The sequence below is a fragment of the Lynx canadensis genome, chromosome C1 (genome assembly GCF_007474595.2).
Source record: "Lynx canadensis isolate LIC74 chromosome C1, mLynCan4.pri.v2, whole genome shotgun sequence".
Lineage (NCBI taxonomy): Eukaryota > Metazoa > Chordata > Mammalia > Carnivora > Felidae > Lynx > Lynx canadensis.
Genome location: NC_044310.1, coordinates 133,991,086 through 134,007,958, shown reverse-complemented (window position 1 = coordinate 134,007,958; position 16,873 = coordinate 133,991,086). Strand labels below are relative to the sequence as shown.

General features: G+C 36.3%; 1 protein-coding gene across 2 annotated transcripts in view; it reads right to left on the bottom strand.

Moving 5' to 3' along the window:
* ARHGAP15 (Rho GTPase activating protein 15) overlaps positions 1-16,873 on the bottom strand; it is a 619,910-nt gene that overhangs the window by 315,282 nt on the left and 287,755 nt on the right. The window lies entirely within an intron of this gene.

Here is a 16,873-nt window from a genome sequence, read left to right as displayed (position 1 = left end):
AAAGCACCAATTTCTCCACAAAAGGAGTATATTAGAATAAAACTTTATTTACATATTTGAACCTCTCATGGAGCGTATTTATCAAATGAACATCCCCATTCCAGACTCTCAGGGCGATTAAGCAGTTGGCAATATTTAACATGTAACTATACGTTTTTCATTACAGTGAATTTTTTCCTCCCCAGAATTGTGAGAGAAGAATGTGACCCTATAGAAACAGAGCAATGCTCTTGATTTCACACATAAAAGGCTACTTAGAGACGAATTTGATTAGAGTGGGTGTGGACACGCTTTTTGTATTAGGCCATCAATCTGAACTGCGAAGATTTTCCCTTTGTATTGACTTTTTGTTTCAACAGGAAGATGAACACTTCCTGACTACTGTCACACATCAAGCAAGGCTTCAGAGGTTTAAGAGGACTGACACTTCAAAATACTCAATCAGGAGCTAGTCACCTCTTCTCAGCCTCACTTGCTCTGAATAGGAGGTGAACATTGAAATGTGGCACAGGTTCAGAAAATCGCAAATCATGCTTCAGGATGTCTCTATAATTCTATCATGAAAGTGACAATTATTACCCAAAATAGCTCACTCTGAAGGTCTCAATGATTCTTATGACAACATTTAATGACAATGGTCCTAGAGTTTTAAAGAAATCTTCGATTACACACATACATATATATTCACTTGTCATTTATTTTTAGAAAAACTGTATAGAGACGCAACATCACTCAGTGTTGCAGTGCAACCATTCTTGATTGCGACGTTTCACAACTGTAAGGAGAGGACTATCCAAGTATATGCGATTATGAGAAGTGAAAGATTAGAAAATAAGAGGAATTTTATTGTCTAGAATTTGACAGACTACCAGGGCCAATCACTCTTTTTTTTTTTTTTTAAGTGAAATGCATGTAAGACTTCAAAAGGCTCAGAATATCCCCTAAATAGTCCTCTGTTTTATGTATCTATTACAAGACAGCTAAGCTGATATTTGCCTAATTATCTGAACACCCAAGCAATGTTCTTCACTTACATAAAGCTCCAAATATTTACTTTATACAGTGTTGCCACAGAAATACTAATCTAAAAATATAAGGTCACTTGTGACTAACCCAAGAAAACTAGTAATGTCCTTGACCTCTACCTTCATTCTAATCTAACTTTAAATATTTTGATTATGAATGTAGTATATAACATCACAATTTGGTAACATACACAAAGAAATATGAATTAGCCCAAACACAACATGCAATCTAATATATTTTTTCTGCCATTATAAATAAACCATTATTAAAATTGTAAAAAGAAACATTTCAAAGTACAAGAAACAAACATAATTAGATTTACTATATTCTGAGGGTTTAGGAAAGAGCTAACACAGTTCAGTTCTCAGTCTAGTAAATTCAAACAGTGATAAAATGTAAGTACTTCGCCAGTACATTTGCATTTTTGGTGCATGCTATGCAATGCAAAGGGGATCTTTTACTGCCAACACAACCAAAAACAAAGTGTATTTTAAAAGTTTCTTTATCCAAATATATTACTGCATTAATCGTACATACTCAGTGATTTATGAATTCATTTGAGGAAGCTGGATCAGAGAACTACACGAATGCAATTCATTCAAAATCTACTATCAGAAAGATACAGTTCACATTCTTTCCTCTGTCTTCCCACTAATCTTTCCAGTTACTAGGCAGTCTGGAGAAGTCTGCTACTGCTCTCTACAGTTTAAACGCATCCACTTCTTAATTACTGTCAGTAATTGACTTTGTTCTGCTCCATCCCAGCCATTCACAGGAAAGCATTTTCAAAGTCTTTGACTGCTCATGCCCATTTAATTCAGGTTTCTCAATCCACATTTTTCCATGACCTCTTTAAGGTTTTCTGATAAATGGTTTGCTGAATCATATTTTCAGTTTGAACAATTGAATTTTCAACACTCTTGGGGGGAAAAAACACATCAGTAAAGACTGTGAACTTCGACTAAACCTTTTGATTGAGCAATTCCTGATGGCAATGTAAAGTGATGTAAAACTAATAGCAGACATAAAAGATTTTAGATGAAGCCATGCTAATGCGTTTTTCTATATCAAGTTTCGCCCAAGTGACAGATGTTGGTGTGAGGTGGATGAAGAAAGAACCTACAGAAAACACAATGGGTTAAGGCAAGAGTGGCTGGTCTCCATTTTGCATTGAAGCCTACTTTGGACAAATGTCTCTTGAACCGCTTCCTTGCCACCAAGTTGTATTTTAAAGGGATATATCCTGCCACCAAGCAGTCTTAATGAAATGTGCTATTGTTGTCAACAACAGATACCTTTCATTACCTGTCTGGGGAAATTTGCCCCAAAGTTTTCATATTGGATAAGGATCTGTCTGAATTCTTGCTGGTGACACATGGATGCCTAGGAAATCGTAGGAGTGTATCCACCAGGCAACGTGAAGAACAGACACATTCTTTAAGAACCTAAGTCTGTGACCTTGTGGTTCCTCTGAAGATGGAAGCAGGTAACTCCTGGCTCCCCAACTCCACCAATAAGCAATGTGGAGAGAAGAAATGTGTTGTTCAGGCTTTAATTAATGCATGGAGTATTGTTATGCTAATTTAAAAATCCTTGAGGAGTTTTAATGAGTAGTGTTTGTGTTTATTTAAGTATCACCCTTGTCAATATACAGTCCGGCATGTAGTCTTGCCTGTGTTAGATTTTAACGAAAGTGAAAAATAATATGTGGAATGGCATTTTTGCTGTTAAAAATTTCCATAATTTGGTTTACCAGAATAGAAACAAAAACTTTTTAGAATTTCATATTTTTTCCTAATTCTAAGAATAATTGAATTTATTGTGAAGAATTTGGAAAAAAATAAAGATAACAAAAGAACAAATTAAAACTATTCATGACTCCAAGGAGTAAACACTGTGGACATTTTAATTTAGTTATCGCCAGCCTTTTTAAAATAATAATCAAGTATTTATGATAGTGATCAATGTACAACTTTATGCTATGGATAGATACCTTACCAGTAAAACATATTTGATGGCTAACTCTTGTTGGATACTTTCATTCCAGTTGACGTCAAATATATGTTGAGAGACTATCAAAAGTGCAAGAGATAATGAGTGATATCTGTTCCCTTCTTTGATCGTAGCACCTATCCTCTTGTAGAATTAATTCCGCAAATAATTCTTTGTTCAGGAGACTGAGATGAGGTGTTTCTGACTGAATATCCCGCTAGTCATCAAGGACTGATTGAGTATCCATTAAGTGCAAGGCACATTGCTAGAGGCTAGGGACACACAGGCCCCCCCCACCCCCCCCCCACCATCCTCAAGAGCTCACAATCTGTTTGCATAAATAGGACATATGCATATAAAGATAAATAACAATAGAAAATGGCTTATACTAAGCCCCAATGTGAGTGGCACAGACAATGATCATGTCAAGATTTCAGAGGAGGGAGTAATTACTGCAGACACATTTACATCATGGAATTATACATAAACTGTTGGTCATGATATGTTATTCTTTAAAGGTTGATTGTATCAGAACTTTAGTACATTAAGGATACGAATACTACCACTTGGTATGCAAAGTAATATCAGCTTTAATGATCTCAAAGCACATAATAAACATTCTTCAAATGCAGTTTCCCTCCACTATCATAAAGTAATTTTGCAAATGAAGAAAATGAAGCAAATGAGGAAAATGAGAATGCCATTCTATCAAATTGGCATCATTTTAAAAGATAGAATTAAGAGATTACAAAGATCTTGATTTCTAGTTCACTAGTCCTCAGCAAACAGTCTTACACAGTCAAGGACTCTGTGCATATGGGAAAAGGACTATGATGGTTTGGTTTAAGTTGTAAAATCTGGAATGTAGACCTTACAAAAAAGTTGCTTGTGTCTTCCTTGTTATGTTAAAGATAGCCTAATTTTAAAAAGATCAGACCATGGGAGAAGGGTAGGGGGAAAAAAATAGATACAAACAGAGAGGGAGGAAGGTAAATCACAAGAGACTATTAAATACAAAGAACAAACTAAGGGTGGGTAATGGGGTGGGGGAGAGGGAGACGGGTGATGAGCATTGAGGAGGACACTTGCTGAGATGAGCACAGGGTGTTGTATGTAAGCTAATTTGACAATAAATTATATTCATAAAAAAAGATACTAATGATATTATGTGGTGTAAAATGGATATGTTCAACAAACCCTGGGTCTTAATAAAAGTCTTTGTTTAAATGTAAAAATAAATAAACGAATAAATAAATAAATAATAATAAAATAAAAAGATCACCCAGTATCCTTATTCAGATGTTTTCTTCTTTTTTCCCCCCCTCACAAACAACCACAATCTTGCTATGAAAAAATATATATCTAAAACAAGATTAGGGCATCCCCCCCAAAAAAAAATGTCTTCAAATTCTAGAAAGGACTGAATCCTACATATGCATGAAGTATCATTCATATTTTGCTTAGGATCAGTCTTTAACTATCAGCCAAAGAAGAATTTATTACATCTTAATAAAGCTGAAACTGTATGTAAGAAACATATAATAGCATATTCCAAATATCCGAAGGGCCCTAAAAAATGTTGAATGATATGGCTACAGTGATTCTACAAATAACTGGATAACCCATTTAGAAGGAATGGGATTTAATTGCTATTGTATTTGGAGACACTTTGGGATCATGATGAAGTCATTAGATTTTAATTAAATGAAGTATATATAAAAATTTATGTCAAAATATACTAAATTCATTTGAAGTGAATACAATTATTTTTTGAAATTAATTTTGGCTCTATCTTCATTGAATTCTAAGTGCATAAAATATAGGTATACATTTTGGCAACATTATAGCAAGAGCTCAAGACCTAAAGTTGAGGAAATAATGCTTAAAAAGATCCCTGAGACTCACAATTTTTTCATCTTACATCACACTTCACACATATCCATTTGATATAGCTGATCAATTAAAGGTTGTCATGGTTGTACTAATAGTCAAATTACTTAGTCTCAAAGGTGTTTATGACCAACGATGAAATTACATTATCAAGCTGCATGTCTATCTCAAATTACAGTCTGGTGTGAGTAACTCCTAACATTTTTCTTAACATGTTGAGCAAAGTTAACATAAAACTATGGGTAAAATATCAGTTAGAAGTAAAAGGTCTTCAATTTGTCTTTCCCAAAATATTACTTGTTAAAACATTTTGTGAGAAAGTATCTGCTTTGTGTTCCCAATGTTGCTAGATGTTAAGTAAATATATGCTGATTATAAGGAAAAAAAAGTTGCTTTGGCAACTCTCTTATTAAAATGCATTTGTAACCCCCATCTGTCATGAAAGTTTTGAAAAGTTTGTTTACTTTGGATGGCAGCCTTATCCAGGGTTACCCTAGCAAACAATGATAGCAGTCTTCAGAAGTTGTGTGAAGAACAAGCCACTAGGGATCCATTTTTGTTTTAATTGGCACACACAAACACTTTTCTGGTCTGTCAAGAAGATCAAGCTAATATGCATGGAGGGTGTTATATTCTTAGCTTTGGGGAGCAGTAAAGCTCCCTTTATTTAAGTAATTTAAATGATAGACTGCAAAAACTTTGCAAGTCAGAAAAATGTTTTATACTTTCTTAGGGAATATTTGTTTTAAGCAACGGAAAATGTTCTACATATCTAAAGATGTTGAACCTTATGTTATAATTACCCTCTTTCTTCTGACTCTGTGAAATATTCTTAAATCCACATGCTACTAAATAAGGCTAGCCACCAATGGATCCTGAATTTCCACAACTCCCCCCTGTGCTAACAAATGTGCGTTCATTAGTTTCCAGATGTTTATTGGATATGTTTTCAATGTGTTTGGGGCTGATTGATTTGCATGTACATTTATTGAAACCCTCAGTGGTGTCATCATATCAAAATAACCTGCCCATGTAAGCAATTTCTTGTTTAATGGAAAGTAAACAAATGTTGGGCTACATACACAACAGATCTCAAGTGCATTCTGAAATCTAAGGTTTAAGGCCAACCTTTCAAGAAACAGTGCTTTTTAATTGAAATTGAGTTGTACCTTTGACACCCAAATAATTTGGTTCATGCATTCTTACAACACAGATTTGTTCTACAAAATAAAATTGGCCCTATAGTGAACATTCACATCCGTATCACTTGTCCACTCTACCTTTCTATTTGTTAATGAAATACCCAAACCCCAAGTCTATTTCAACCAAATGTTTAACAAAAACTCATGTGCATTCTTTTATCTGTCGGAAAATATTTTAAGTACTGAGAAAAAGTCTTCTCAATATTCATGAAAGAATACTATCCAAGTAATTAGTAGATAGTTTAGCAGTTTCCACAGTTTTGCAGTCAGCTACACCCAAACTTTTGCCTGTGGTGCTCATATGAAAAACGACTGAAAAAGTGACTAATCGAAGCACTTGGTGTATAAAGATATCAGCTTAGAGTTTTGCTGCTGTTAACGCTAATTTCTAAATTTGGGGGGAGTAGTTGCCTGTAGATAGACTAATCATCCTAGGACTCATGTTTTCTGGTCCCCACCACTCACTCAGTCACTGCCAACTACAGACTGGCCTTTAATTTGAGCTATGTTCGCTGTGCAAAATTACTCATTTAGTCACATGACATTTGGAAATCTGCAGCTCCCACTATTTTCAAATTGGAATGATTTTTATTATTTCTGTTATTTATATAATGCCAAATTTAAAAAAAAATTAATAAACACAGAAGTATAAACATTAAATCTCCCTTTCCCTGAGGTATACTGAATTACTCTCTATCCTTCTATATTTTTTGACCCATGGATTAACATTATATATGTGTTTATATTATAATGAAAATATCATGTTATGAAAATTTTTATACATATAAATATCTATACTACTATAATCTCCCACATGGATTTAATAATAATATCTTTTGGTTTCCCCATCATCTCATCCACATTTTCCTTTCCAGTCCATATTCCATATTGCAGCCATAGTGATCTTTCTGAAATTCGAATCTGATCATCCTATTCCTCTGCCTGACATTGTTCTAAGATTCCCCACAGCTGCTACACTGCAATACAAACTTTAGTTCAGCCTGCCAGACCCTGTGTGCTCTTCCACCTACCTACACTGCAGGCCCCAGCTCTATATTTCCCTCTGCATCTCTATGATCCAGCCATGTTGAAATTTTTTTGTTGTTCCCAAGCTGTCCTATAGTAATTTTCATTTCTTCCCTTAGAGCAGATTGTTTCCATTGCCCAGACCTCTCTGGCTTCCTCCATCATCTCATTCAGATCAATTTAGATGTCACCTTTATAGAAAAGTGTTTTCTGAAATAGATACCCCTCCTAAATGTTCCTATGATGTCCTGATCCAACTTTATTATAAAACATACTGGTCTGCATTGCAATTCTCTGTGGATTTCTCTGTGATTACCCTGTACTACACTATATTTACTCTGAAGCCAAGGGCAATGGTCTACCCAGTGGGTGGCTGCACAACTCACACCTAAGGGGCATTAAATAAATAATAAATAAATGAACATTATCTACCATATACATTTCAGTGAATCCATTACATGCTAATATTTTATATGCCACAGTATATTTTTTAATAAAAAATTTTACAGTGAAAAAATTCATATTTAAATTTAGCCAGCTGGAGTCAGTTTAGATAATCCTAAATTTTTTGGCAACATCCAAAACATCATAGTCAGTAGTCAATTGAACATAGGACTTCTTCTCTCCATCAGGCCTGATTAAGTTGTTAACCTTGTCCATGTCAATGGTCTTCTTCATACCCTGTTTGATCTGATGCTTATTGACCTTGACATCCACACTGAACCCAAGTGTGCTGTTGTCTTCTATTTTCTTCATGGTTGACTCAGTAGTCGAGGGGAACTTGATGATAGCACAGTGGTCAAGTTTGTTTCTCATGGAGATGCTCTTCCAAGGATATTTAGGCTGCCTTCAGAGATGCAGTGTCTTGGGCCATTGTAAGGTAGGTGACATGTGGATCTTCTTTCTTTTGTGACTGTGGACATCTCTGTGGACAGCAAACTGTTTTTCTGACCTTCCAAGCTTTTGCTTTGGCTTCAGCTTTGGGAAGAGCAGGGGATTCCTTCTTCGTCTTCAGCACCATCTTCGTGGAAGGCCTCCATTGCAATAAAATTTTGGAGGTTGCAAGACCATTGCATTCTTTTAGGCAATGTAAGTAGTTTATTGTGGCATTGACTAATGCCACTTTTATCAGAGTAGGGTAGGAAATCCATTTTGAAGATTGAAAACAGCAATCTGAGACTCTATTTTCCCATCAGTCAATAAGTCCTAGACTTCAAACAATAGGATTAAATTTGGAGGAGTCAGGAAGCACCACGACTGGGTCTATATTCCCAGGTGTATCACTAGAATAGAATGTTCTTGATTATATTCCAAAGCCACCATGTGACTTGCAGGGATAATCTACTAAATCAACTAAGAATCTCACCCTGTGTATGAACCTTTCTGAGAGTTGACAATGTGAGAAACTGGACACAGGTTTAAGATTTTCAAGAGGTAATTCTTAGGTTCATGGGTCAAGTCTTTAGAGAATCTCAATGATGCACAGGGGCTTATGCTTGTCAATCAACATTGCAGCCACTAAGTTTACTAAAACACTATTAACATCAATAAACAAGCAAACTGTGGGAGGACAGGTGGCCATTTTTTTTAGAAATATTAGCTAATTAAAGATACAGTGACTTATGCAAAAATGGATAATGTCACCACTAGTTTATTACTCACACGTTTTCCATTAATAAGTGCTGAGATTGCACAACAAGAATAAAAGATGTTGCAGGATGTATCTCTATGCTATTGTAACATATTTGGCCATGATTATGAGTGTTTATAAAACATTCAAGAATTGTTCCATGTCTACTTACATTAATGAGAACACCTGTTAACTTTAGTGCTGTACAGACTTATTTGCATTAGATTCAGGTTTTTGCATACTGTACATCACTTTTTGAAACAATTAGATGCTTATAGAGAAATATAGCTGAGTGAAAAACAGCAGCTTGAATGCCTTCCGGCTTAAGACAATTCAACTCCAGGTTTCAGTGAAAAACAGAAATCTGCTGAATTACAATACTGACAGTTAGAAGTGAATGTAGGTGTATTTTGTAATTTTTACATTCAGAGAACAGAACGTACATATTGAAATCTGTGCTTTAATCCTCAAGTAAAAGTACAACCAACCGAGACCATTTCCAGACACCAGGGGATGACAATACCACCACAAGGCGGGTTCCTCATAATTTGGGGGGGCCTCCTGTCCAACGGTCATCTCTTTACCAGAACCAGAAAGCAAGATGATTTCCACAGGCGAAAATGTACAGACTACTGATCACTTGGTATTGTTTACAACCATTGGCCATAGGGCCCTTTCTACATGATGACAGCACTGAAGGAGTGAAGGAGCCGAAGACTGTCCTGGAGTCTGTCAATTCCGAGCTTCCAGTCACAGCATAACCCAAATGTACCCACTAGAAAAAGCACCATAATTCCCTGGCAGAAGCCAGGGAGTCTGCCTTACTCATTACTCCGAGAAAACAGTCGTAACTTCTGTAGGTCTCACTCTATTGACACATCTGTCTGCCACTCCCCATAGGATGTTAAAGCTTCCGCGATTTAAATATTTTCAGTTATTGAAAAGGGAGCACTCATGCAAATCTGTGGATTCACAGCCTCTATTATCATCATTATATTTAAGAGGTGCAATATTTACATCAAAATGACTCAGTTGGTGATATATTCTAAAGATAAATGTGTATTTATGATCTGAAGAAGTGTGATTTATAACTACCTTGTCAGACATAAACAGAGTGCCTCTGTGCTGTTCTAGTAGATGCAGATTAGCCAGGGCACAGATGAATTATTTTCACAGGATTAACACCACTTTGACCTGGGAAATGAGAGAACTAAGTATTGCCCTTGGAGAATGTATAGATCACAAGAAAGAATGGTATCTATTTCCTTCTCACCACATAGTTTGGGAAGAATAACAAATATTAGATGAAGATTTGGGGATCAACCAGTAACTTTTTGTCTGGAATCCAAATCTCCTAATTCAAGAAGTTAATACTATAATAAAGCCTTACTTCTAGTTTATGAAAATTTTCAAATTGTATTTAACCAAGTACTTGAGAGTCTAGACTTTGCCCTCCATAAAAGAGCATCATCCTTCATTAAGGATGATACACTAAGCATATGTGTAATTAGGAAGTTCACAAATGAGGAGAAATTTCTCATTTCCCATGAATTCTAGGCTTAAGTAAATTTTGAAAAAAAAATTTTTTTTCTGAAAATGTGCAGAAGTGATGATTCTCCCCACTGGAGAAAATCCCTAACTATCTATTCAAAAATATTATCTTTAAACAAACATGAAAGGGGTGCCTGGGTGGCTCAGTCGGTTAAGTGTCCGACTTCAGCTCAGGTCATGATCTCACGCTTCGTGAGTTCAAGCCCTGCGTAGGGCTCTGTGCTGACAGCTCAAAGCCTGGAGCCTGCTTTGTATTCTGTGTCTCCTTCTCTCTCTGCCCCTCCCTGGCTCATGCTGTCTCTCTCTCAAAAAATAAATAAACATTAAAAAAAATAAACCACTTGTGATTATATGGTAGACAATGACATCTGTCAGTTGAGCAACAGGACACATATTTAATAATGGAGACTTTTGACATTTGGAATGACATACACATTACTCCATGCCAAATGTGTGCAAAAACACTTAACACTCCTTACTCTCCCCCCAAAAAGGATATTTGTGTTAAAAATAGTACCATTTAAAAATGTTGAACTTTAAGAAAATGTTGGTTGCATTATTAAGGACTGTATAGAGTGATTACATAATTTATTGTCTAAAATGTGATAAGTCTGAAAGCAAAAGAGGTATTATTAATAATTATGCCAGGACAATAGGTCTACTTAATGTACATTGGGACATAGGGATCACTATTTATCATACACAACAGTGAGGAGCAATTCAACAGCCATTGATCTTCAGGAGCCTAGTGAACTACTAGTGTCAAATTCTAGAAACTGTGAGGTATTCCAAAATAAGCTAGCAGTAACCCTTGTTCTTATAAGAAGCTTATAATCTAGTGTGACATATAAGACTAATACGGCAAAACAATGAGAGACAATAATTAATCATGGTTCAAGATGGGGCATATGGACTCGTTTTAATGGAAGAAACCAGATTCTCTCAAAGTAAACTGGAGCCCTCAGGGAAGAAAGTTGGAGAAGGTTCTTACAAGAACAAATGAGACTTAGTAGAAGAAAAGGAAGGGGAAGAGAATAACACAGGTAATAGGAGAAGGTTGTATAATTACTCAGAGGCAGGAAAGAATATAGAATCTCTAGAGGACATTCAGTCTGTTTTTAAGTCCTCTGTGTGGGTGCTTTTCCCTTCATTCATCCTTTTTTTAAAAATTTTTAAACATTTATTTATTATTGAGAGACAGAGAGAGACACAGCCCGAGCATGGGAGGGGCAGAGAGAGGAGGAGACACAGAATTCGAAGCAGGCTCCAGGCTCTGAGCTGTCCACATAGAGCCCAACTTGGGACTTGAACCCACAGACTGAGAGATCATGACCTGAGACAAAGTAGGACGCTTAACTGACTGAGCCATCCAGGTGCCCCTTTTTAATTTTTTTAATATTGATTTATTTTTGAGAGACAGAGCACAAGTGGAGGAAAGGCAGACAGAGAGAGGGAGACACAGAACCCAAAGGAGGCTTCAGGCTCTGGGCTGTCAGCACAGAGCCTCATGTGGGGCTCGAACCCACAAACTGTGAGATCATGACCTGAGCTGAAGTCAGACACTTAACAACTGAGCCAGCCAGTGAATGTCCCTCCATTCACTCATCCTTAAATAGATGTGTCTATCAGCATTCTCTCCTAAGCTTTCTCACCTGCGGACACACTCCTGAGTGACATTACCAACTCCATTTTGTTTTAACCAGAGTTACAAATTGGTAAATCCTTAATTTATATTTCTAGTTTAGACATCTTTCTTGGTATCTATTTTAACTTAAGCCACCATTATCCCTGGTTTGATCTCTCTACTGCTAGTTTGTGTTTTTTACAAGCCATTCTCTATATCCACTTTATGAATTCTTGATTTTGTCCTCGGAGATCTTTGTAAATATAGATTCTCCTGCTCACTGGGACCTAAAGAATCAGACCCTAGGAATAGGACCCCAGAATCTGTTTGCAGAGCTCCAAGTGCAATTTGAAAGTTACTTGCTGTTCTGACTACAGGTAGATGATCTATCCAAACCCACACCTATCACATGTCATTTAAAAGTCACTGACTGGATTCCTAATGCCCTCAAGATAAAACCTAAATTTTTTAATATGGATCACCAAGCACTTAGTGACTTCTCTCTCTGTCTCCAACCTTTTCTCTTCAAGTCCTCTACTTACTAACCTCATAACCTGGAGCAAGCTATTTGTAAGCACTGTATTTCAATATCCTCACCTATAACATAATAAAAATAATAATACCACATAGGACCATTGTATAGTCCATATGAAATATAAATGAGGAACAGAAATTAGCATAGTATTTGGTACATAGTTTTTTTAAAATATTGTGGTTATTATTATTTGATTCATTGAGTTCTCTGGATTTTTACAAACTTATTCTCATCCTTCAGGAAACTATCCAAACATCACCTATTCAGGAAAGGCTTTTCTAACCTCGGTAGGTCAACAAAAGGAGTGTCCTTCTGGTAGTCCGTACCTACTCCATCCTGGTGTTTATCTCATTTTTGAACTTACCAAATGTCTTGTCTGATGTTTGCTACACTTTAAACTCCCCGAGTTTAGCTTAGCGGAGCATCTGGATTACCACAGGCCCTTAATAGAGGGTCGTGGAATGAATGAAAGCTCAGTTGACATAGGTTAATACTGTAGAGTTGTGGTATTCAGATAACAGACCATAAAATTTAGAAACATGTTTGATTTGGTATGTTAGGCAAGAGGAAAGCCGTGCTAGGTCCCTGAGCAGATCTATCAGTAAAGCCAAGCATAGTGTCAGACAAGCAGAGGCATTCTCTTAAAGCTGTATGTGTATTACAACTTCCCTAACTGTCAGCATGGCTCTGTCTTCCAAGGCTGTGCCAATGCAACTCTTCTGAAAAGATGATACACCACTTCTGTCTGATGTAGAGTGCCTCTTCCATGGTCTCCTGGGTTTTCTAGGCTCTTTCTGGTTCTCAGCCTTTTTGCTCTCCTTTCTACACAATGCAAACTGCTTGCTTCTCTACCTTTGATTTTAGATACTAGCTTTTGAGATGCTTGTATTTGGATTCAGGTCTTTGTCTCCCCTCAAGATAACTTGACATTATCTCAAGCGCTGATAATTAAGAATACACCCAGTTCTCAATAGCCAGTCTTCGCTGAAGCTCAGTTATGTAAGTGTATCCTTATCCTGTTTCTTGGCTTCTGATTCCCTAGTCGGGTGGCTTATATGGTGCACCAGACCCTCTCAGCTGGCAGGAGTCCTTTTGCCAGTATCCCTTTCAGGGACTGGGGCTCTGCTGAGCATCTTTCTGATTCTTTCTGCCTGCCCCCCCTTCTTTAACTCCACCTTCCATCTGCCTCATCTACCTAAATTACTAGACACGTAACCAAACAGTAATCCATACTTGCGTGCAAGGCAGATGGTCATATGAGTATCTGAAAATGAGCCATTTCAGTGTATTCATTGATTATCAAATTGGCCTGTGAAATATTCTTGTTATTTCAGGTTGGAACTCACACTCTAACTCTAACAGACTGGACTGTATTCTGCCATCTTAGCTTTTGCTTCTGTATTCTGTCCAGCAGACACATTTCTTTCCGATACTATCAGTTTGGCTTTTCCCTAGCACCTGTCTCATCTATAGTTTTCTGCCTGCTTCATAAAGATGGTTCTATTGCCATTAACTGGATTTTTCCTGATCCCAGGAACTAATCCTAATCCCTGAATAATTGATATCTAAAGATCATCAATTCAGTGAGTAGCTCCCCTAATTTTTGAGGCTCACTAAGAACTATTGTGTGGTTTATCATCCTCTAGGATCCTGAGGAGCAGGACATTAGGCTAACATTTTCCCATCTTTACAACCAGTATCTGGCTTATAATTTGCTACGGATGACTAATGGTTCATGGTATTAGAGTCACATCTTCCTGAATTTCATCCATAAAGTTTTCTAAAAATGTTTGAGTTTTAATTTGGTTAAGTTTATATGTAGCTTGTGAATTTACCTGGAAGCAGATGAGGGAGACATTAAGAGAATTTATTTCAAAGTTAAAGAAGACACTGCCCAGGAGGTATAGTCTGATGATGACTTTCAAACTTTTTTGGCCAAGATCCATGGTAAGAAATATATTTTACATTGCCAACTCATACTTCTTATCCAACTCTCTCTCTCTGCCTCTCTTTCTCAGACACACACAATTCTATCTATCTATCTATCTATCTATCTATCTATCTATCTATCTATGTATCATCTATCATCTATGTATCCATTCATTTACTATACTATGTAAAATATTCAATGCATATACTATGAGTGTGTGTATATGTGTGTATGTTTGTGTGTATATATATGTATATATCATAAGGTGAAACAGAAGTTATGAAATAATTCCCCTTACTATAGGTATATGTACTACTGTATGTATTTCTATTCTTGTCTAAACGTATTTTAACTGATTTATTGAAAAAAAATACTGGTCCCAGCTCACTAAATTGATTTCTTGACCCACTAAAGGGTCTTGAATGCAATTTGAAAAACACTGGCCTAGGGAGTAATAAAAGATGAAATAATCTTCATCTCCAAAAGCTCTGCTCTTTGGCTTTTCTCTCTCTCTCTCTGTCTCTCTCTCTCTCTCTCTCTGTCTCTCTCTCTCTGTCTCTCTCTCTCTCTCTCTCTCCTGGTTTATAAGATGCTTCAAAATGTCTCCATATAATTAACAGTTGAATACTTAAACCTATGGAAAGACTCCAGAATATTTGCCACAATTTTAGCAATTAGGCCTGAATGATCAGTAACCCTGTGTCGGGAATTCTTCTCTGATAAGTCATTTCCTGCCATGAAAGTAGAATTAGGATGTGGTTCTTTGGAATTTGGCTTAGACCCTGGCTTTTCTAAATATACCTTAAAGCAAGAGTTTCTTTAGAAAAGAAGAAACAAAGACTTTGGGGTAATGTGAAGTTTGGAATACATTTGAGATACCTCACCATGATCCAAACAGGGTAAACCAAAGAAGTTAAAAGCCTGGCAAACTATCAGAGGCAGAGATGGCAGCTATTTGTTTTTAAGTCCCATGTATTGAAACAATGAGTGCACTCCGTGTTGCATCCTGCAGCACCATGATATAAAGTCTGGGAGTAGTTATTAGCATGTGTCTGTGTGATGGGAGAGGGAAAGCTAAACATTTTAATAGTGTTATGGCCTCTCCTTCTCAAGTTCCCATTAATGCAAATACAGCACATGTGGTTTAATTCCCAAGAGCCTTGTAGGACACAAATCACAGATGTGGAATAAACATTATCAGGGACTATGACTCCATGGTCTTCTCCTTGCCATCAACAGATGCCCTTATGCTCCCATGATGTCAGACAGATACCTGATATGCTATCTTGAAGAAAATCATGGAAAGTCAAAGTTCTCAAAGGGCTCATGACGGTGTGGTTTGAAAGTAGACTCCAAAGACTTATTGGTAACTTATGGCAAAGGCTTGGACTGCATCAAGGTCTGCCTTCAGAGAACACTCACTGCTGTGATAACTAAATATAGCAAAATTTACTCATCATTTATGCATCAAAATTACCAGAGATGTATGCTCTGTGTGGAATACAGTGTTCTTATAATGTAACCCAGACAATATGATGGCAGAAGGCTGACAAAATGAAGCTGGTATACCTCAGATTTTCAATAAAATTTCCCCCAGCTATCCTGAATCTTCTATGCCATCTTCGAGACGACTACAGTTCAGAGTTATTGCTGTTCTGAGATCACACTCTTCTCTTTTTTTCTCTTTTCCAGCCTCTCTCTTATGACATTCTTTCCCAAAATTCTCAGACTCAAAAACTGAATAAATTCAGTCTCTGTGATAAAAACTCATTATCATGACTATATTCTAAAACTGCCACTGCATTTGAAAAACTTGGGTAATTTTTTTACATACTGATGAACTGCATTACCCATAGGTGAGACTTCAGTATCCACATGCTGACCCGACCTTAAAACTTATTTTGGCAATATTGTCAGTTGTCATGTAGTGTGATTCTAGGAGCATTAAGAAGCCTCTTTGGATGACAAACTAATTCCTTAAACTTGCTGTAGCAGATTGGAAATTCAATGATCAGGTTGTTCCTTTAGATGAAGCCTTTTAAACAATTAAGTGGAGGGATCATCTTTTCGTATAGTTATTTGTTCCAATATTGGTAAAATATGTATATTGAAACATGTATTAAAACAAATTATTTCTAATTATAAATACAGTTTATGAACACTTTAAAAATAAGCAAAATCAGAAATATGCAAAATTAAACTTAAAACCTATCTGTACTCACACTACTCAGACTGTACTTCCTTCTAGATTTTTGAATGCATATGATATATACATCTTATATTGTGTTTGTATTATATTATATTATATTAGCCATATATAGGTCAAATTAAATATGCAATATCGTATCTTGCTTGTATTTTTAAATATTTCGTTAAAATTTATTATTTGTTTTTCTTAGAAGAGATTCTTACAGAGAATTATTATATCACAAATACAATTTTAGAAGGCGACTAAAATGCATTTCTA